This window comes from Zalophus californianus, chromosome 9 (genome assembly GCF_009762305.2).
Source record: "Zalophus californianus isolate mZalCal1 chromosome 9, mZalCal1.pri.v2, whole genome shotgun sequence".
Lineage (NCBI taxonomy): Eukaryota > Metazoa > Chordata > Mammalia > Carnivora > Otariidae > Zalophus > Zalophus californianus.
The window spans coordinates 82,382,243-82,405,891 of NC_045603.1; the positions used below are offsets into that span (position 1 = coordinate 82,382,243).

At 36.6% G+C, this 23,649-nt stretch overlaps 1 protein-coding gene across 15 annotated transcripts in view; it reads left to right on the plus strand.

Annotated features, from left to right (window-relative positions):
* SOX5 (SRY-box transcription factor 5) overlaps positions 1-23,649 on the plus strand; it is a 1,040,220-nt gene that overhangs the window by 404,010 nt on the left and 612,561 nt on the right. The window lies entirely within an intron of this gene.

Below are 23,649 nucleotides of genomic sequence, written 5' to 3' on the forward strand. Positions count from 1 at the left end.
TTCTTACAGTTTGTATTATGATCTAAGGTAATTGGTCCTCCTCGTGTTGGCTCCAGCAATCTTGTGTCATCTTGTAGGGCCCCCTAGGGATGAGCAGAGTGAATGTGAGGAATTTCTAGTCTGTAGGTGCGAAAGACTGTGAACCTTTGCCTCCATTAACATATGCTGCACTTGCAGTGTGGGAAACTGGCAGTTTATCCACTATGGTGGAAACAGAGTTTATGAGAGCAGAGTACTGCCTCCAAAGAAACACCGTCAACCCACATCACCATTGTTTTTTGTTTTTTGGTATGTCCTAGTTTTATTTTGCTTTTAGGTTATTTTCCCCTTTTGGGGTCTCCTAGTCAATCCAGTTTATCTGAAAATATTATGTGGACACTTGCTGGAAAAGGATTCCTATTGTATGAAAGATGCTAGAGATACCAGGAAGGCAAAATATGAGATGATGAGGAGGGCTATGTAATTATCATGTGAAGCATTTCAAGTGTAATTCTAAATATAGTTAGCAAAAGTTGAGGATATTTGCATCCTCTAGTTTTAGGACAACTGTGGCCTACACTTTTGGGCATTTAGGTGGGGTCTGCCAAGAACTGCTTCATAATCAAGAAGTAGCTCTTAGTCTCTGCACGGTACTTCTAGAAGTATGACTGTCAAAAAAGGCTGGAGGCAATGCATCCCTTTAGCATTTCTGCATTTCTCTTTCGGTTTATCTGTAATCTTCATAGGTTGCTTGGTGATTATTTTTCCCACTGAGTAGTGTCTCTTTTGTTAAGGCAGGAAACTCTATCTCCTCCTTGTTTTGTGTGTGTGTGTGTGTTTTGCATTCTCCTTCCTCACTAATATCTGGAATAGTAATTTGGCATGGTCCCAATGAGTATCCCGGGGGCTCCTTCCAATTCCCCAAGTGCTAATAATATCTGCTAGAGTTGACATAGTCAGAAAACAAAGCAGCTATTTGAAATCCTTGCAGAGTGGTTCTCAAAAAGTTTGGTGAATCTAAAATTCATGTAAGAAGCCTGTCACAACTCAGATTTCTGGGTCCCAGTTCCCCAGATTCTGATTCAATAGGCCTTGGTGGTTCCTAAGAATCTGCATTTTTGCATGCTTCCCTAGTGAAACATTGCTTTGTAGATTAATCATTGCCACGACTGGTAGAAATTGGGAGTATATTGCTGATACCTTCTTATTCTTAACTATGACTGAACATCCGAATCTACAGTGGATGCTTATAAAAATGCGTGGGCCCAGAAATTCTGATTTATTAGGTTTGCTTTGAGTCCTAAGCATCTATATTAAAATATTAAAGTACCCCCCCCACAACAACAGCGCACACACACACACACACACACACACACACACACACACACAACAAAACTCCACAGGTGATTATTTTCTTTGTGCAGCCAAGATTGATAACCGCTGCCTTAGCCCTTAACCTCACTGTGTCGTTATTTGAAGGCTCCTCGATGATTACCAGGTAGAAAGCTGGAAAAGGTTGCATTCCTTGTGCATAACTAATACAGGGCAGAAAAGGCCAGATGATCAGCTTCCCCTCATTTATACATTGATTAGGTCTCAAAATATGACAGGCTGGACTTAATTGTTAGGGAAAAAGTAAATGAGACCAGTAGATAGCTGGAAAACAGAGACCTCTTGGTTTATTTCTTAAGTGTCACATCAATCTGCCCGGTTAAGTGATTAAAGGAGAGGCTCTAACCTGCAAAGGGAACCAGGCCCTGATTTGTTCAGGGTCATGAGCAATGGCTCGAAACCATCTTGTTTGCAGATACTCCTTTCATGTTATTAGGCTGTCAGTTGACAGAGTTTGCAAGATTTATGGCTCAAAACTCAAGTGTCCACATGTGTGTGAGAGGCTGGGCTGGCCTGGTGGGTTAGATGAGGTGGAAGGGGAGGAAAAGCAGCACAGAAGTGTTGCTGAGAATTCCAGGAACCGGCCTTCGGGATGCTGCCTCACGATCCCTCTCTTCTCTTGTTTTTTCCCCCTCTCTCTCATCTTATTTTTAGTTTCTGGAATTTCTGCTATAGGAAATTAAAATAGAAAGTGGGACTTCAAAGGGAAGCACCTAATTTTTATGAAAAGATTCCTAGGGTGCTTTTAATAAAGTCCTGTTGAGGGTGTAATAATAAAGATTTAGGACCTCTGTCCCTAGCACTTGATGCTATTTCTTGTTCTCTTGAGACAACTATGCTTGGATAGCATAATGAACTATATTTTATTGGACCTGTTTAAGTCTTTCTAACTTACCTGAACTGACATTTCTGATGTGTGAAATCTCGCCTTCTCTTCACAGGAGGGACAGTAACCTGCATTTTTCTGCTTTTCCCTCAGATATTTTTCTCTCTCCTGCCAAGAGGGAACCCGCTGCCTCTTTCCTGAATTATCCTCCTGACTGGCTTCCCTCCCTCAGTTTGTCCATTCCAAACCAGAACTTTCTAAAAGGAAATGTTACCATGTTATTCATCTGTGTGAAATCCTTCTGTGACTCTCTAGGGCACATTAAATCCAACCTAGAGCAGCATGCACTGCTTGTTTGGGGCCTAGACTTTGTTTCTACTTCCGCCCTCCTTTACACACACACACACACACGCACGCACGCACGCACGCGCGCGCGCAGTGTTCTCCAGCCATAGTGAAAGGTTGCCACTCCTCAAAATGCCATGTTCTCCTATTCTTGTGTCTACCCACATTCTCTTCCTTTTGCTTAGATTTCTCTTTCTCTCTAGAAAACCTCATAAACTTCAACCCTAACTTTGAGACTCTAATTAAATCCTAACTTCTTTGTAGAAGTGGAAATTTTGCCCCTCAATGAGAGCATGTCAGGGATCTCTTTATGCGCTTCTGTTGAAGTACCCTGTGCATACCTACTACTAAACACACCTTATTGTTGTGTTATAAATTGTGTCCCCCAGACACGGTATTTGAAAGCAGGTTCTGTGTCTTACTTGGTTTTTTTTCTCCCATTGCCTCATTAAGTGCTGAGCAAATAATAACCAAAGCTTTAGAAAATGTCTATTGGCTAAGTAGGAGAAAGAAAAGAACACACACAACTAAAATCAGTACTAGGGATTGCTCAAAAATATGTTTTGAGGACAGAGATAAAGACTTACAGGTAAAATATGTGGGGGATAAACTATTAAGGTTTAATTTTGTCCTGTTTCTAGGGTACCCTAATTTAGCAACAAAACTTGCCAAGGACCACTGTATTCTGAAACCCCACTAGACCAAGCAGAGCAGGAAATGGTGCTTCAGCAGGATAGCTATTTGCCAAGCCACACGCCTTCATTATGGTGGTTCTGGGGGAGGGGCCGGTATCCCCAAATTCTACATGAATTCATAATGTTGTTGATGAAGTAGTGTAGGTGCAGTTACTTGGCAGGGGCTTCTCATTAGTGGCATCCCAATATGCTGTGTCCTCTGATTCCAGAGCATCACTTTGGCTAATAGACTAACTACATGATTGAAAGCCAAAATTCCACTATCTTTGATAATTGGGAAGAGTATTTTGTGCCATATGTATTCATAATGCAGTTGGTAATTTATTAAAAAATGGAGATATTTTGTTTAAGTGCAAACTAAATGGTATAAATCTTCACTGATTTTGAAGTTTTATTGCTTTCATTCAAATGTGTACGTGTGGGGGAAGAGGGGTTTGCAGTGGGCTTAGAAATAACACTGGGGGAAAAAAAAAAACAAAAAAACGAAAAACCGTACATGACCGGAGCTTCCTAAGAGCAAGTTTTCAGTTTTCAGTCTACGTCTCTTATAGCTGTGTATGTCTGAAGGTAAAATAAGATTTTCCTTATCTGGAAAAGCAGAGTGACTCCTGCCTCTTGTCCTGGCTTCTTCCCACCTGAGCACGGATCCCACGGGTGCTCACACTCGCCACCTGGCCTGTCGTGTGGTGTTCGCTGTGTTTCTCCTCCTTCGCTCTAATGTCGAGGGTCACCTGACAGCCTACGAGCTCCTAACCCTACAAGTCCCCCGTCCTTGCTGTGAAGCTGCCTGTTGTTTGGGGGGCTGCACAGGAGGGTGGCCTTGTGTTCTTAGTGTTGCCCGTGAATTTTGGGAACCAGCTTTTTTATTTCATGTTTGTCCTTTTCTTTCCCTCAGATTCTGACACAAGCCCCTGAGAAAGATTGTAGGATTAGGAAACAATCTTAAGCCACCTAACCTGCTGTCATTAAAAGTGCCACTCTCCTCTGAAACTAACTCATTGTCCTGGGACTTAGTTTAAAGCTATTGTGTGTAATTTCTTTTAATATCACCTATTAAAAACTACTTGTGAAGAACTGATCTGGAGTAAGAATTTACTATAAGAGCTTGAATTTTCAAAGTCTTCAGGGTCTGCCTTACAGTTGATGAATTCAGATAATTTTTTGAAGTGAGTTTTTTTCTTGGAAACTTAAAAAAAGCGTGTGAAGTTTTCTAGAAGGTGTTGTGTTTAGGTGTGTAGAATTTTAAATAATGCATTTTATAAGTCAGCAACTTATTCTTTTAAATGAGAATACAGCAAAAGTTGGTAACCTTTATGTATGTCAGAATAAAAATGACTTACTTGAGGAGTTTTAAATATTGGGGATCCTCAATTTTTATGTGGTTGTTACTATTCATTATAAGAATCACTTCACTCTCCTCCAAAATTTAGTTTCACTTTTTTGAAAGGAGTTGATTTCTCTACAAGGGAAATGTTACATTACATTCAAGAGCTTCACATTCTCTCTCTCTCTCTCCATGGAAATTCAGATTGTAGTAATAATGTTTATTTGCTGTTATTCACAACAGTGATAGCATACTATGCTCTGCACAGGATAATATATACAGACACATTTGCATTTATATACATAAATACATACACAAGAATGAGTCCCTAGTAGCTATAGGCACACGCCTGCCTGCCCATCTTTCATAGATACATAAGATTTTCCTCCCACCCTGGGAGTTTGATTTACACAATGATGGGACTTCTTTTATACTTGCTAATTCTATTCTCTATTATATTCCAAAAGGCATCATATTATCTGCCTTGTCCGATTTGCTTCTGTGTCTCATTAAAGTGGCCTGCTGTGAAGCTAATTTTTCCCGCTCATTTTATTGATATTTTGGGAGAGGGAGATTTTTTTTCCAGCCGTTCCTACTTTAGTAGAGGGTTATAGTAGCTGTCAAAAGAAGGCTCTAAAAACCATCCTCTAAAATAAATCAAAAATAAAAGCATTATTTTAGTATCTCTATTGAAATATAAATTACAGGTCATTGATCTTTCCCCCCACTTCCTTGCAATTATTTTTATTGAAGAATTTTTTTTGAGTAAGACAATGCAATGTATTTTAAAAAGCAAATAAACAAACCTCAGCGATAAGTATAGTACCAAATGGGTTTGTTAATGGCAATCACACACATTTAGTAGGAGAAAAGCATACTAAAATCTAGCTTTGTTGTTATTTTGTAGAAAATAAAGTCTGGCAGTGATTAGGGTAGCACAATTCTGAATCAATCTGAAATCTCACCGTAAAGGGACAGTTTAATTATAAAAGTTTAGACAATTATTCTGTCAGGTCAACTACTTTATGTATATCTATGTTAGTATATATAGATAGATATAAATATATCTATAATATATAATAAATAAGCATAAATATATATTAAACACATCATATATACAATATATAGATGTAAGTATATAAAGCATGTATATACACACATTGGAATTTATATAACACGTATTTTAAAGATTTATTTATTTATTTTAGAGAAAGAGAGCAGGGGGATTGGAGAAACAGAGGAAGAGGGAGACAAGCAGGCTCCCCACTGAGCTGGGAGCCTGCCCTGATACGGGGCTCTATCTCATGACCCTGAGATTATGACCTGAGCCAAAATCAAGAATCAGATGCTCAACCTAGGAGCCACCCATGTGCCCCAATATAATATATATTTTTAAATAATACAGAGTGATACCAGAAAACGGAAATGAGGTAACAGAGGAGCCAAGTCTCTGCTGCTTCCCTTCATCTCTCCGAGTTAGAGTTTGCCCTTCTACAATCTAAGGATAATTAGAATGCTTTCCCCATAGAGTCACTGGGGGTGTAAGTGAATTTCTATTTGTAAATCACTAGAAAATAATGCCTACTGCATAGTAAGCACTGTATCATGTTTGTTAAATAAAGATATCAGTGTGCAGACCTGTACCTCTGAAACAAATAATACATTATATGTTAAAAACAAAAAAAGAAGAAGAAGAAGATAGCAGGAAGGGAAAAATGAAGGGAGGGAAATCGGAGGGGGAGACGAACCACGAGAGACTATGGACTCCGAGAAACAAACTGAGGGTTCTGGGGGGCGGATGGGGGATGGGTTAGCCTGGTGATGGGTATTAAAGAGGGCATGTACTGCATGGAGCACTGGGTGTTATACGCAAACAATGAATCATGGAACACTACATCAAAAACTAATGATGTAATGTATGATGATTAACATAACATAATAAAATTAAATGAAAAAAACAAAGATATCAGTGGCTAGAGCTGATCAGAAACAACATAAGTATTGAGTATTGTTTGGAATAACAAGTTCTTGTTTTTAGGAAAACAGAGAAAATGTGTACCTTCTACAGATCCACCTAGGATTTAGCATTTTGAGATAGAAGGAATTGTTTTCCTTTGCAGCATATGCTTGAGTTGAAATCCCAGCATGGTGGAGGGTCAGGAACGTAGTGGAAGGAGGAAGTCAACATCAGAATGCCAGGGGCAAGTCCAGAGGGTCTGCAGAAAGCACAGCGCTGCTTCTCTGAAGGCTTGGTCAGCCCGACAGTGAACACAGAGTTAAGCCATTTCTTCCAACTGGCTCCACAGAACACTAGTTCTGTAAATTCTTTATAGGTGTGTTTGGAAAAGGTTCCTAAGTGAAGTAAGTTTTCCAAACACTGGGTTAGATAAACTCAAATAACACTCTTTACAGCTTTCAAAAGATTTAAAATGCATTTCGATACTGTAGAAATAGCACATATAATACAGCCGATCCCAAATTTATTTCTCCATAACTTTTTTCTTTTTCTTTTTTAATCATACAACTATTGTTGTCTTCCAAAGCTAGAAGATGAAACATCATTAGGAAATAATGGTTGTTTTTTGGTCCTTCTTGTATTACATGAAGAAAAACTGAATAGAACAAAGTTAGCTTAGAAAAGAAAGAAGGGAAGATGCTAATAATAGCACCTGAATGACATTTACAGCTAAAGCATAGTTCCATATACATTATTTCCTTCAGTAGCATATTTTCCTCATTTCTACTCACCTACTAGTCCTCTACTTCATTTCCTATTTCCTGAAATCATAAGGATGGGCATACCTAACACTTCCAAGTAAATACTTCCTTATAAAAGCACTTTGCTTATGTGAGTTAAAGGACATTCATTACAATGCTCTTTGGGAGCAAAAAAGGAGAAGTCATCTAATGATTACCAAAGGGGGGTGAGTAAACACAGTTCATGCAGGCAGTACACATTAGTTAAGTGAATGAACTAGCTCTATGTGTAACCATATGTATAAATTTTAAAAGCATAATTTCAAGTGAAAATAAATAGAACAAAATTAAAGGATACAAAAAATATGATTGAAATTTTAAAACCATTGGCAAATAGTAATAAGAAAGCAATGTTGGTATAGGTAATGGTGACATGAGTAAAGTTATTATCAACCTATATGTTAATGACACACACATTTATATTTATATTTCCACTTCACTCTTCTCTTTGAATAGAGGTCTGCATATCCATTGGCCTCCTGGACATCTTTTTAAATATCTCACAGACAACTCAAATGTGACACGTCCTAAACAATTCTTTAGTACTCATTACCCTTTTCCTATTTTGAAAAGAAACAGATAAAAAATTACTCCTCCTCTTGAATTTTCCATATGTGACTCACAAATGACACTCAAGCCAAAACCTGGCTGTCATTCCCAACTCATTACCCTTCTCCCACATATAATATCATCAAATCCTGTCAGTTCTTCCTTTTAAATTTCTGTAACCTTTAAATATTCTCCCATCTCTTTCCTCAGTTTTCATTTTTTGGTCATAAATACTTACAGACACGCAGAAGTGCTGACTTGCTAGTTAGCACATTGATGGTGATTTGGTGTGAATTAACTACCTGTTCCCAATGATGGACACCTAGAATAATTAGCAACTGGGACAGATGAGTCCAATTTATAATTTATCCTTTAACAGAGTTTCATAGGGCATGTAGTTAAATAGAATTGCTATCTTTCTTCTTGGTAAATAACTTAAATGATAATTTTGGTTTCAAAAGTGAATATTATATGCCTAGGAGTGAGAAACTAGGTAAAAATATATATGTGTATTTGAGCTTTGTTAATTAAAAAAGAAAGCATATATTATTGTAATGTTTAGATTTGACAATAATTTAAGGAAGAAAGCTTTGAGTTTATACATTGAAGTATATATGTTTGAACACTAAAGCATCATCTCCAATTGCTACCAATGGGGATTACTTCTATCTCATAACAGCTTGTGTGTTCTGTGTCATAGAACACTGCATTATTGTGTGCCAGGGGACTCGTTGAAGAAAATAGAGTGAAAGGTATAAACTTATAGAATATTTCCTCACTAGAGATTATTTTCTGACACTGTACATAGAGAATCAATTGCCCCATGGGCAAATATACATGTTTATTTTTGTAATAAACCACTCAATAACCTATAACACATACTATGCAATTTAATTTCTATTATATTATTTCTCTTCTGTTGAGCTAATTTTATCTCAATGAATGATTTGAATTATGTCTGCCATTTTTGCCATTTTACCAATTGCAGAGCCGGGGATTCCTGCTGCTTTTCTCTGCCTGGGAGTATACTAGCTAGCTAGCCAATGATGGATGGATGGATGGATGAATGGATGGATAGATATCCATACATATATTTTTTAATCAGGGGAAATTATAGGAGAAATCATTTTACTGAACAGGAAGTTAAAAAAAGATAATTGCTTCCACCTTTTCATTGGCTGTCACTAACTTTTCAGAAGTGATTCATCATCATTATCAGAAAAACATTTTGAAGACCCATGCTGCTTTCATACTCTATAGAGCTGTTTTGCTGACAGAATCCTTGTATTCTAGGTGCATATAACCCAAACCAGGTAATACCGGCATCAATCCCCAAGACAGAGATTGCACAATAAAGCACAGAATAAATACACACACACAAAAAGGAAATTAATTTAGGAGAAGGCCCAGATGCAGGAGTGTGATGAGTAGACAAAAAGAGCATTGCTGCAGTTTGATCTTTTCTAATGCAGTATCGGCAAATAGCTCTGGCACCAAGATCATTGTCATATGGCTACCTACCAGAACCTGGATCAGAAAGCCTACTGTTTATTAAGATAAATGCAGATGTGTCTGCAAAGGAGCACTTCAAAATAACAGACCTTTTTAATGCAGTGTGATTAGTTTGGGATTTTTTTTTTTTTAAATCTTTGCTTTATCCTTTGCTTTAGGTCATTTTTGAAAGCCCTATTGTGTCATTAACTAGATTATGCTATGATTTGAGCATATTTCTTCATATTTAAAAAGCTTTCCAGGGCTACCCTTCTCTGGTTTGCACTTAAGTGAAATTAAATGTCTGACTATTAGGTATTGCCTTTAGACCAGCTGAAATAGCTCCTCCAGCTTATATCCTTAGGGCCTCATTAGGAAGAGGCTCACAGCATGCCTGACACTGGTTAATATTTGCAGAGCTCATTTACCTACATTGGAAACAAACCAAAAAAAGGCCAGACAAATCCTACTGAAGTGAAGAAGGCTGAGGGCATCAGTGCCCATCATCTGGGTCACCCTTCTCTGTCGGAAGTGGATGACCCACCAGGCAATGACTCCTTATCTCTTCTAAGCTGAAGGAGACCTGTTGAAAATGTGTCTTCAAGTACCTTTGTTGTTAAAGATTCCAGAGGACAAAATAGGTAACCCCTAACCTTGAGAGAAAAAAGAGAATAAGGGAAGAATTCCTTTCCAAAACAAGATACGTTCTTTACGTAAACCTGGTTAGCCAGAGTTTATTTTCCAAGAGGATAAAGGAAAATTTTCCCGTGTTGTGTCTCTGCCCTGATGGGATTCTGAGCTAATAAATTTTCCTTATTCAGAAATGCAGGGTATAGTAACTTGCAGTTTTTCTGAAAAAACTTGTCAACATTTCTTCATTCCTATTTCTCTTTACTGTTTTAAAACCCACTTTGTGATATTATCTGATATATGGCATTCAGATTAATATATCTATATGGGGGAAATCTGGTGTGAATAATTATGGGCAAAAAGTCCTCAATAATTGAATGCCGTCTTCTCATACATCACACTTATTTAGGAGCCATTGTAATTTTCAATTATGAAGATGATTTTGGCTAAATCTAGATAAGCGCGCTTAAATCATAAGTCCTAGCTTGTTTATCTAGAAGGACCCTCAACTTTTGTATATCATTGGGTTAGCTAGAGTTTATGAAGTACCTGGTCTGTTCACTAAAGAGGTTCTGGTCTACTGCACTTCTTTCAATAAAAGCATACTGGAGAAAACATCATGTTAAAAGCTCTTGAACTCCAGTAGGATTTTTATTAACTTAATTACTGAAAAAAATTTGCAGTGATGGATTTTTAAAATGGCTTCAGGATTTTTAAAAATGTTTCCTTTACTTCTCTTTTTCTATTTACTGCCAATATTGTTGAAGACATAAAGTGTCCTCAAGCACTGTACAGCAGTTTCCTCATCAGTGATTTTTACCAAATTTTCATGTAAACTATATATTTTTTTCAAAACCATATTTTTGTATCCTTTGTAGAATTCTGATTTTTTTTTGAAATTTTTTCAACTTGGAATTGTTGGTAAGGAGGGTGTAATGCTGGGGGCTCTTGTTACTGAATACTGGGCTGCTCCAATTGATAATCTGAAGAGCAAAGTATGAATTTCCCTTTTCCCTGGACCCTCACTAACAGCTGTATTTTAAATTTTAAATTTTTCCCAAGTTTATGGATGATAATTTTTATTATTATAAGCAGTAAGTTTTATTTTATTTTTTTAAAGATTTTTATTTATTTACTTGAGACAGAGAGAGATCACGAGCAGTGGGTGAGGGGCAGAGGTAGAGGGAGAAGCAGGCTCCCCACTGAGCAGGGAGCCCGATGTGGGACTCAATCCCAGGACCCTGAGATCATGACCTGTGCTGAAGGCAGACTCTTAATGTTCTTTTTTATTTTTTTTTAAGATTTTATTTATTTATGTGACAGAGAGAGACACAGCGAGAGAGGGAACACAAGCAGGGGGAGTGGGAGAGGGAGAAGCAGGCTTCCCGCAGAGCAGGGAGCCCGATGCGGGGCTCGATCCAAGGACCCTGGGATCATGACCTGAGCCAAAGGCAGACGCTTAACGACTGAGCCACCCAGGCACCCCTGAAGGCAGACTCTTAACCAAGTGAACCATCCAAGTGCCCTGAGCAATAACTTTTTAAATTTTCAAATTCAACGAACTGTTATGAGTAATCACTCTCCTTTTGCTCTTTGCAATGTCTGATTCTATTGGGTATAGCAACTACCTGAAACTCTCATCTCCTGACATTTATAATACTAATCTCAAATGGTTTTTATTCTACTATTATTTGGTCTCCTTAGCTGATGTTCATTAATAATAAACATATAGGCCTTGGCACAGACCCTTTAGTATTTATGCTGTCCACTCTAGTAAACACATCCTTTGGATAGATTCAGAGTTTACCTCTACTTCAAACTTGACCAGTGAAACATGGTGCTTGTGACATTTTTGCTTGATATAGAACTAACTTCAAATATTTGATGGGGGGATGGATTTAGAAGAGTGCTGGGCAATGCTGATGGCATTTTCAGTCTTTTATTTTATTATTTTATTTTATTTTATTTTATTTTATTTTCACAACAGCTGAGATTCAGTGAGAAGTAACTTGCTGACCACCATTATATGGTTAATAATGGAGGATTCAAGAATTTCTAGGAAAGGTCCTTTGCAGGTTGTCTAGAAGTCCATCACTTTCTTTCAGGCATGAAAAAACTTGGTGTTAGGATAACATCTTCTCAGAGTAGAAAGGTCTGGGATTAAGTCCACCGTGTCACAATTTGATGGCCCCATGCAAATAGAATCATCTCTGTGTTTCAGTTAACTGTGAAGGGGGAATAATGAAGCCTATTTCAACAAGGTTTTTGTGATTATTAAGTAATACATATGAAAATGCTTTGTTAATTTTAAAGTTCTGTAGGTGAGGGGTATGCATGTTTATAAGTGTGTGTCTTGTTATTGTTTGTGTCTAGTAGTGTATGTACAGTCATCTCCTGAAAAATTATTTTTACAACTTCCCTTTAAAACACATCATGTTTTGGGTGCCTGAGTGGCTCAGTCGGTTAAGTGTCTCACTCTTGGTTTCAGCTCAGTTCATGGCCTCAGCGTCCTGAGGTCGAGCCCTGCATCAGGCTCCATGCTCAGCACAGAGTCTGCTTGAGATTCTCTCCTTCCTCCTCTGCCCCTCCCCTACTCATGCTCTCTCTCTCTCTCAGATAAATAAATAAATAAATAAATCTTAAAAAAAAAAAAAAACCATCATGTTTTCAGTGTCTAGAATTTTTTTTATATTAAACTACTCCTCTCACTAATCTTGATGATGTTTAGTCGATTCAGTTTGGGCCATAAAAATATAGGGAAGAAAACACTTCAGTGAGGTTGAACCTAAGCCCATTACTCAGAAGTATCTTGTGTCCATCCCTTCCTCCCTCTCTCTCAATGGAATTTTGATTTTAGTTCAGGCCTCCTTCATCCTTTCACCTTGTAGACTTTAGTTGATCTTCCTTCCTTCCATCTCTTCTCTCTTGCATCAAACTTCCACAGTGCCAATGGAATGATCTTTCCAATAAAAGGAAGTCAGTCATATCATTTTATGATTATAAACATGTAATTGTTCAACATTGCTTATTGGGTGCAATGCGAATATGGCAAGACAGGTCATAAAGCTCACCTAACTTCTGTTCTCCTGATCAGCTGCTATTCTTCTCCTTTTACCACATGCATTGTGACCAGAGTCAAAGAAGTATGATGATTTATGGCAATGTTCTTTCTTTCATATTTTTCTTACTGTAGATATTATGATCATCAAAACTTCAAGAATAGTATAAAATTTAACATGTCTGGATGCCTGGGTGGCTCAGTTGGTTAAGCGACTGCCTTCGGCTCAGGTCATGATCCTGGAGTCCCAGGATCGAGTCTCACATAGGGCTCCCCACTCAGCGGGGAGTCTGCTTCTCCCTCTGACCCTCTCCCCTCTCATGCTCTCTCTCACTCTCTCTCTCTCAAATAAATAAATAAAATCTTTAAAAAAAATTTAACATGTCTAACTACATTCAAATACTTTCTTGTATACTATTTTTTCATCACAAAAATTTCCCAACCTCTTTCTAGACAAAGTTGCCTTTAATGTCTTTATCATCTCGCCATCTTCATATCAGAGAAAATAGTGGCATGTTAAGCTAAAGGCTAAGATGTCTCATTTTTTTCCCCTTGATTGAGGGAGCAATGTGCATGGCAATAATTCAGATTTTTGCCTCTACTATTCTTGATGTAATGGTTATTTATATTAAAACTTTTATTACTGGGCAGAAAAAAACTTTGGTTATTGATTTTCCAGGGATAAGAAGCTTTGCCTAAAAGCATAGCCTAGTTAAAAATATTTTATTATAAAATAAAAATATTAAAATGTATTAAAATTATTAAAATATTATAAAAATATTTTATTTATAATGATCTGTTGTTGAAAACATTGGGGAGAATATACTTTTCTGTCCAAGTACAGTATCCAGAATAATGTTGCATCCATAAGGATTGCAGATCTTTGCAGTCTGTCAGCATTATGTTTCTGCATAATTATTCACCTTGTCAATTACTTGGATATGAGTGTTGAATGAGTAGAGTGTTAGTTCAAATATTCTGATCCCAGAATATTCCCTGGAACCTGTTCCTTAAAATAAGCCTGTAGTATGCATTTATTTTATTATCATATGCTATTTTCTAAAATTAAGGCAAGAGAATGAGAATAATATATGGTTAAGAGTTCGGTTAATAAGATGCCGGGTGATTAAGTCATTTCTATGCCTAAATGATGGATAGTTCACTGGGGGAAATTTATTGAGTTTCAAAACCAAGTGATAGGTTACCCTCGTTGTTGGCAGTAACAGAGAAAACACAAGGATCTCAAAGTCAGTAAATTCATTGAATGTTTTTTCTTAGAATAGATTTTGTTACAATATAAATGTTTTCCCTAAGGTTCTGATTTTTTTAAACAATTTTCTATTTAGAAACAGATAATTGAATTTGTAATATTTCAGGGGAAAATCCAAGGATACATAAGAGAAGGAGATACTCTTATTCAACTTATGCCCTTGGATTTCGCCTGGCATGTTGTAATAAAGTCACTAAATGTTTGGTTAATAAGTGAATGAATGGGGCACCCTGAGTGGCTCAGTCAGTTAGGCATTGGACTCTTGATCTCAGCTCAGATCTTGATCTCAGGGTTGTGAGTTTGAGCCCTGCAAATAAATAAATAAATAGTTGACTGGATGGATGGATGGATGGAAGGATGGATGGATGGATGGATGGATGGATGGATGGATGGGTGGGTGAATGGATGGATGAATGAATGAAATAAAGACTTGTTGAGAAGTCAGAGAACCAGATGTAATAAATGTCAATAATGGTTTACCAAATCCCTATATATATGACATACTTAAAAAATGATTTCATACCACAGCACATTATATCCTTTCAAATGAATGTCATTTTTCAAGATTATTACTTTGGTCTGTGATTGCTACTGTTTTAAGTAATTTTGAAAATATTTAATATTTAATTTTGGAATAATTTTGAAGTTACATAATAAAACAGCCCCAACCCTTTTTCAGAAACCTCTAAAAAATATATTACCAAATATTCTCATGCAATTCAGTAGACAAAAATGGGCTTAAAATTAAAAAAACACATTTGTCATCAGAGGAGTTTTGCTTATTGAGATGTATCCCAACGAATATGTTGCAGATTGTGAGTGACAAATCTAAAAACAGAGCAATGGGATTATTGGAATAAGTTTGTTGTTTCCAAGAAGTCTACTTTGAAGGGGCAAAATAAAAGTCAAAGCATGTTTACAAAGCAGTTTCATTAAATTATTATCCATACCTCAAAGCTACATTTAAAGGCATAAAGATTAATGTGATTTGACCCACTAAAGTAGTTACAAATGTGTATCAATTAATTTCTATAAAATCAATACTTTTTCCAAATACATATTCATTCTGGATAAATAAATGTGAATTATTTTTGTGGCTTCTTGGGCAACAATAATTCAGTTTGATTTATCCTATAAAATACTTCCCCGGATAGAATGAATTCTAAAATTTTAAAATGTAATATTAATGGTTTGTCAATTCCAAGAAGATCAAGGATTTTTGTTTCATTAAATATTTTTACTCTGTTAGCTGTTGTGTAAAGCAATGAAATGATATGCTGCCTTTTCTACTGCTTCACCCCCTTTTATGAAAGGGTTAAAGTGACCTACATGCTAAGTAATTTAGTAAAATCACTTGAAAAGTTTTGGTTTTCTAAATGTGTTGAATTTATCTTTTGAAAAAACTGGCCTTGACAAAACTGCCTTTACATTAATAACTAGTTCACCTTTAATCTGAGTCTCAAATTTCTCCTATTAAAGGAACAAAAGTAAAATAAGTAAGATGTTCTGAATTAGCAAGCACTAAAAACGTTATATATACCATCTTATTTTGGAACATTCAAGTTTATTATGTAGAACACACACAGATGAAACATAAAAGAATGAGACAAAATTTGCTTGATAAATGCTGGAGCCCATGTACATTGCCATATTATTACTCTATTTATTGCTCTTGAGTTACATATGTTTTTTTAATGCATAAATATTGGTACTGATCTTAATGTGACAGATGGGTTCAAGGGGAGTGACTTAGCTGACTAATAGTCTACATAACATGAAAGCAGTGTTTGTTAGGTTTCTATCAGGACAGGTCTTCTAACATGAATTCATTTGCTAATCAATTGTTGGAATTCAAAGTACATTTTCCATAGGATTATTGTTATGAACTAGGTCTGCAATGTACCCAACCAAATCCCAACTAGATATCTAATTAAAACATTTAGTCATATTGCCCTAGACTGGTTAAATTAATCATCCCACGAACGAGTCAGCATTTAGAGATTAAGTGAAAAGATACGGGGTGCCTGGGTGGCTCCGTCAGTTAAGCATCTGCCTTCAGCTCAGTTCATACGATCCCAGAGTCCCGGGATCAAGCCCCGCGTCTGGCTCCCCGCTTAGTGGAGTCTGTTTCTCCCTCTCTCTCTCTCTCTGCCCCTCACCCTGTTTCTCCCTCAGCTCCTTACCCACTTGTGCTCTCTCTCAAATAAATTTTAAAAATCTTTAAAAAACATAAATAAGTGAAAAGACATGCCCACTAAGTTATACCTGCTGATATTGAAAGGTGAGACGAAAGTTGTGACATGTTTCTCTGCATTTATTTCATTACTGTTCTCATTAAATTTATAACTTCTAAAGACTGTAGTGTTAAATGTGTTTCACCTTATTTTGAACTTAGTTTCATATTTAAATGTGTTATAATAATTGTATGCAATTCTAAGTGTTAATTTAGTTCAATGAAGAATTTTAATGTTTTGGAGAGATGTTTACTTAATCAAATATTTATATATTTTAAGAAATTTAAATATGCTTAAGAATGCTAAAATACCATAGAAATGCTAATGAAATAAAAATGGAGAGCAAATACGTTATGAAGCAGAAATGAAACTCTACTACAATGAAAATGGAAAGAGAAAACATTGAAGATGAATTGGAAATGAGAAGTAAAGTAAACTGTCATATTAGACCAATCAAAGAGAAGTACTAAAAGTTAAATAGGAGGAAAAAAGTTGTAATCATCATGGACAAGCATAAAATGGAGTATGCTTTATAACTTGGAACACTGCAGATAACTTGTATACTGTTTTCATACCATGCATACCTCTCATTTCATGTGATCAAATACTTGTATTTACAGAAATATATTTCCCCCCAAATTTCACCTTCTTAATGAACTACTTACTTCATAGAGAGATTTTTAAGTCCATGGACAGAATGTGGTAATGCCTTCAGCATCCTAATCTCCTTTGTTATGAGGAACTTATGTTGTTCTTTCAGAATTCTGTCATTGAATTCATTAATTATATCTAAGAAAAATAAGTTTTAAATTGTTCTTGCAATGAGATATATGAATACTTAAATTAATTGCATACTATTTTAGTAAGTGCTAAGTTCTGCTAGAATTACACCGGATACAGCTGGTTTAATATATACAACAGATAAATATTAAGAATAACAATCTGGGGGTGCCTGGCTAGCTCACTTGGTGGAGCATGCAACTCTTTATCTGAGGGTTGTGATTTCAAGCCCCACGTTGGGTGTAGAGATTACTTAAAAAATAAAAATCTTTAAAAAAAAGGAATAATAATCTGGTATAAATTCTGAGAATTGGCATCTGAGAGGAGTGAATACAGAAGGGTAGGAGAGGGAGAAGATGAAAAGGAGAAAGAAGAAAAAATGCTAATGTGTCCTGCTTTTTTTTTTTAAGATTTATTTATTTACTTGAGAGAGAGAGTGCACACATGTGGGAAGGGGCAGAGGGAGAGAATATCCAAGCAGACTCCTGCTGAGAGCAGAGCCTGATGTAGGGCTCCATTCAGGAGCCATGAGATCAGGACATGAGCTGAATCCAAGAGTCAGATGCTCAACCGCCTGAACCACCCAGGTGCCCACATGTCCTGCTTCCTGAGGTATAGCTCCCCAGAAGCGGACTCCGAGACAAGGATTCGTGTGCAAGTTATTAAGGAAGTGTTCCCAGGAGAAACCAGTAAGGGAGTGAGGGACACACCCATGGAAGGCTGAACGCCAGGCAGGGAATGATTTCAGTAGAAGTCATGACCTAGTCTTGTGAGGAGCTGATATAGATCACACCTTAGAGTTTTTATCATCTGAAGGCAAAGGAGTTGGACTTTACGGTGCCCCATGAAGCAGTCATGGATTATAAACCTTCAGGGCAGAGGGTAAGGAGATATGCTGGCAGGCACTTCCAGCCCAGTGCTCCTACAGTGCAAGATGCGCCATAGGCTAAAGGGAGTCTTCTGAAGAAAATTGGCAGATGCTAAGCAGGAGAAACAAAGCCCCCAGTGGCTGGGAGTTGGGACTTCAGAACCACTAGCAAAAGGGTCTGATCTGAGCACCAGTAGTGTCCAAAAACATATGCCTACTGACATTGAAGGCATATACGTGTTGACATCGAAAGAAATTAGAATTTTGAAACAGAAGCACCTGTCTTTGTTGCACTTTTCTGTCTATGCATTAACTTTCCCCTGCTGCAGCTGCTCTTTCCAAGCTTGATCAAGTACCTGCAGCCCTGGAGCTGCCATCCTGGTACCCACGGCCAGGCCCATCCTCCTCTCTCAAGTGACTCCAGGCTGAAGCACCAGTTTTCTTTCCACATCCACACAAAAGTCTCATTTTCTTAGCACAGCTCAACTAAGCATTGAGAAGAGACAGATTCAAATTCATTCATATTACCTTAGCTTTTGCTTTTAACAGTTATTTGTTAACCTAAGTGAGTATCTTGTTCATAGTATTTGAGACAGTTTACATGAAGAGAATTGACATTGTACAAGGGAAGACATTTTTCAGCTTGGAAACCATCATGTGAGCAAAAAATGGCTCTAGATTGCTTGTCTTGTTTCCTGCATCTCTGAACCCAAAAGTGTTTTCATGGTAGCAACTTTTTTTGTTTGTTTTTGAAATAATTACATGTCATGATAGTAACACCAAAGAAGCAATGTCCAAAAAATAGAGAGTCTGATACTAAAGAAGTTTGGAACCTCTTTCAAAATACTCAAAATATTTTAAGCGATGATAAGAGAAGAAAAAATTCTATTGGAAACAGTTTTCACCTATCTTAGAAATTATGAGTATTTTTTCCTATTCCCCCCAGCGCCAGTTGGGTATGGCTGACCAAATATTCTCCTATATTATGAGGGTTGACATACATATAATTTATAAGAAACCTCTGCAAATAATATGTATTAGAAGTGCTCATTATATTCATTGTTCAGCTATTTATAAAGGCCCTTTAATGCGAGGAGACCCTTCTGAGCAGTGCTTAGAGGACAATAGTATCTGTTCTTAAGGACGGTACACTTATGCATATTCAATGTCAAGTTCTTAGCAGAGATGAGAGGATCAAATAAAAATAAGAAAGAAAATATTATCAAAGTTTTTATCCAATAATATAAATTTGTTCCAATTATAAGGCATAATTTACTTCTACAACTAACATATGATAAGTTTTAAAATTTTTCTTATTTTCAAAATAACATTTAACTAATTTTCTATATAAATGGCGCATTATCATTTATTGTAATAATATAATATACTAATTATAATTGTTATACTATGTATTATTATATTATGAAAAATCAAGGCAGAAAAAAAAGAAACTAAAATGCGATTTTCTACCACCATAATATGACCAATTTAATAAAATAAAATAAAATAAAATAAAAAATGTTTTAAAAAGTGGGTTTTTTCCATGCAAATATTTTATTCTTTACATGTACATTTTTATATACTACTGTTTTTCACTTTAGCGTTAAAGCGTAAGCATTTTTCTGTTGTTATAAACTCTTCCTAAATATTTTTTAATGCCTCCCAAGCATCCCACTGAATGAATTTTTAGGCTAACAGTTCTGGGATTGTTGGGTACCTAACTTGTTTACTGCTTTTTCTTTTTTTCTCTTTTCAGAGGAGTATCAGCCAGGTTTTTAGTGATCTGACCTCTCTGTACCTACCTCCTCTTCTGTGCAGAGGGGTCATTAACCTTTCCAAGTTCTTTGTTGTTCTGTGAGCCTCTCCGTCTCTCATATGTCCTCTTTTAGCTAACTAAAGCCACCTATTTGAGATACAAATTTATATGTCAGTAATACACCCAACTAGGGCTGATTAGGGCTGATTAGGCCTGGTTCTTCTGGCTAGCATCTAAAGTCAGGCAACCTAGATCTCAGTATCTCTAAAGCCTTACATTTTATAGATGTTTCCATAGGCCCATACCATTTAGGAGCAAAAGGACACCTGTATATTTTGAGATCAGATGGAACCTTGAGAGTTGCTCCTGGGTGGGTGTTACTCCCATTCTCCTAGTTTCCCCTGGGAAATTGCCTAGAGGAAGAGGGCTCTCCTGAGCTACTTGCTTAAAGGAAAGCTTGTTAATTGCAAGTGGGGCATTCTAGGCATGTGCTGAGGATTAGTCTGGTAGGTTACTTCTAGGGACTGAGAGTCTCAGGGATGAGGGAGACAAAAGTACTTTGGAGATGAACACACATTTAGGGGTGTGTGTGTGTGTGTGTGTCTGTGTGTGTGTGTTTGTATTCACATAAGACATTTTATCTGTTAAGGACCTGACTAGTGCTTTGAAAGTCATAAAATTCCTTGTACTTTTCATAGACCAGAGTAGTCTCTTTGGTAAGAATTTAGGACGGCAATTAAGTCTTGTATTGATTTCCACACCAGAACTTCTATGTTTATTTAATGTCTTAGAATCACTTTAGTTTTATTGTAAAGTTACCTCTTGTCATTATTTCAGTGAGGTATGCAGGAACAAAAGTAATGTCACAAGGATCCTGGGAAGAAGATGTTGTGTATATATATACATATATATATATATATATATATATATATATATATATATATACACACACATATATACACAAGGGCATACATAGGAGAGGTCATGGCCAGGATAAGTGTACTTATTCCAATAGTCCAAGCTTTTCTAGAAAACTACTTTAGAAAGCATATATTACTTTGAAACAGCAGTAGGCAAAGTAAGACCAAATTGTGATGTAATCATCAAGAAAACCATATTTGTAATAAGGTTAATTAAATTTGCTGCAATCTTGAGACAAGCATCCTGTAAGTGTGCCAGTAAATCTGGTCTTGCTTTATCAAACTGAAGGGCACCCCCTCCTTCTCCCAGAACGAGTAGCTCATTGCCAGGGGACACACACAGACTGGCAACAATAACTAATATGTTATGAGAGGTTAGACAAGTTTAAATAGAATTCGTCTCTGAACCGAAGGGCAAATTGTAAGAAATTTCTTTGTCTGCTTGTGATCCTGTTAAATTGAAAGCACAATGGGAGGTTTGGGAGAAGCAACAAAGGTTGAAATGATGGCCTGCTGTTTGGAGCAAGCATCCTGGCTCCATGGATGGTCCAGACATCTGCTAACAACAGCCACTCCTTGTCAGGTTCTGCCCCACACAGGGCACAGAAACACTTTGCACCACTGAACTCATCAGAGTCTTCGAGCTCTACAGAGTGCTCCACATCAAGAATGTTTATGTAATAAAATAGAACTAATTTAATTAAACATTTCAAAGGGAAACATTATTTTAACACTAATTAGGTATGATTACAGTTTTTTCCCGCTCTGTGTTAGGTCTGAACTGCACTAAGCACCTTCGTTTTGCTTTCTTTACTCAATTTTATGACAAAGTCTTACCAAATAATGCAGTGCTATCCTATCATATGTTATTCATTCCAGTATATTAATAAGTTCAAGAACCTTTGCCAAATTTAAGGTGGTTTAAACAAACAATGATGATAGTAACAATGATAAATTGTATGTTTTGGGGGGTGGGGGAGAAAAGCATGTTAGTTTATATCCACTTATGGCCTTTTTTTTTTTGAGATACTTTAAACGTGATATTCTGTTATTTTTTCTTTCAAACCCATCAGGCTAGTACAAGCAAAATGTATCTCCATTTCACAGATGAAGAATCCAGGGCACAAATAGGAGACACAGGTCTGGAGCAAAGCAAAGCTGGTTAAAAAGTACGATTTAGAGCTTGCTTTCTCGGGGCTTCATCCCTCTATAAGAGTTGTCAAAGTACTCTTGCTCAAGGTAGTTAAAATCCGCCAGATAAAAACTCATAACATGTGCATGAAAGTCATGCTGGATTGGTAACAAATAGACAAAAGACCTCTTTAATCAATGTCATATGAAATTCTGTAACATACTTTTAACTAATTAAAGACTAAAAAAATCTTTGAACTCTCAGAAAAACTAGTTTTACACAAGACATATGACAACTTACATTTTTATTTATGTACATAGTATATTAATGGAAGTCTAAAGAAATTCACAAAGACTCAAGATAAGATTTCGACAGAATAGAAAATGTCTGTATGTTGGAAAACAAATCAGTTGAAAGCCTTTCAGTGACTGAGGGAAATGGAGGGTTTTAAATGTGTAAGGATTTCTTAATGAATTCAATGAGATGAGACATTTTCCTAGCTTCTTCAAATCTACTTATGATTAAGAACAAAGTATAGCGGAATATATATCAAAAGGGGTTATGATAGAATGAATATATTTTAGTTCATGTGGTCTTGAGAAACTGTAGGCTTACTTACCTCTTTCCTCAAGTTCTAGGAAATCATTCTTTTATAAGAAAGAGAGAAATCGGGGTGCCTGGGTGGCTCAGTCATTTAGCATCTGCCTTTCGCTCAGGTCATGGTCCCATGGTCCTGGGATCGAGCCCCGCATCGGGCTCCCTGCTCAGAGGGAAGCCTGCTTCTCCCTCTCCCACTCCCCCTGCTTGTGTTCCCTCTCTCGCTGTGTCTCTCTCTGTCAAGTAAATAAATAAAATCTTAAAAAAAAAAAAAAGAGAGAAATCAGTTCTCTGCAGCCCTAATTAAAAAAAAAAAAAAAGCCAGTGAGAAATTTTTCTTTTCGACTCCCAAGCTTGAGGGCAGAGCAGTAGCTGAAGAGTATATTGTGTTCATTTTGCTGTTTGAGTAATTCAGGAAGGAGTTGCTTTTCAAATACCAAGCAACTGATACGATGCCCTGAGGACACTGCTGTCGCATCAAAATTTCTCTAACACACACGCACACACATCATCCTCATCATCACCATCATCATTATCACCACCGACAACTAGCTAAAGTTTTAACAGATATATCAGAGAGAACTTTTCCTCAATTATAATTATGCAGTTAAAATTATGACTGTGACTTTATTAATAACACTCAAATAAATGATAGATGATATACTATCTCATCAAGTTGGCATGTCTAATTTTTATAAAAATTCCAGCAAATGTGTAGGATTTCTTTTTCATGAATTATAGATTTATTATGTACACCTTTGCAAATATCTCTACATCTTGGAATAGGAAACTAGAGAAAGATAAAATTGCTTAGTAGATTAGAATGTTCCTCTTGCCTTCTCCAGACGAGTCTCATTCCCAGCTTTCTCATTGCTATTAATATTCCTATTTTTCCAATCTGCCATGACTTTAAACATGGGATCTTATTTTAGTTCTCAATCTCTTTTGACATTTACATTTAGTATGTTAATAAGTCATATGATATCTTTTCTTTGTGATGTTGTGCAATAGTTTTCCGTTCTAATGACTGACACCATTTTTATATA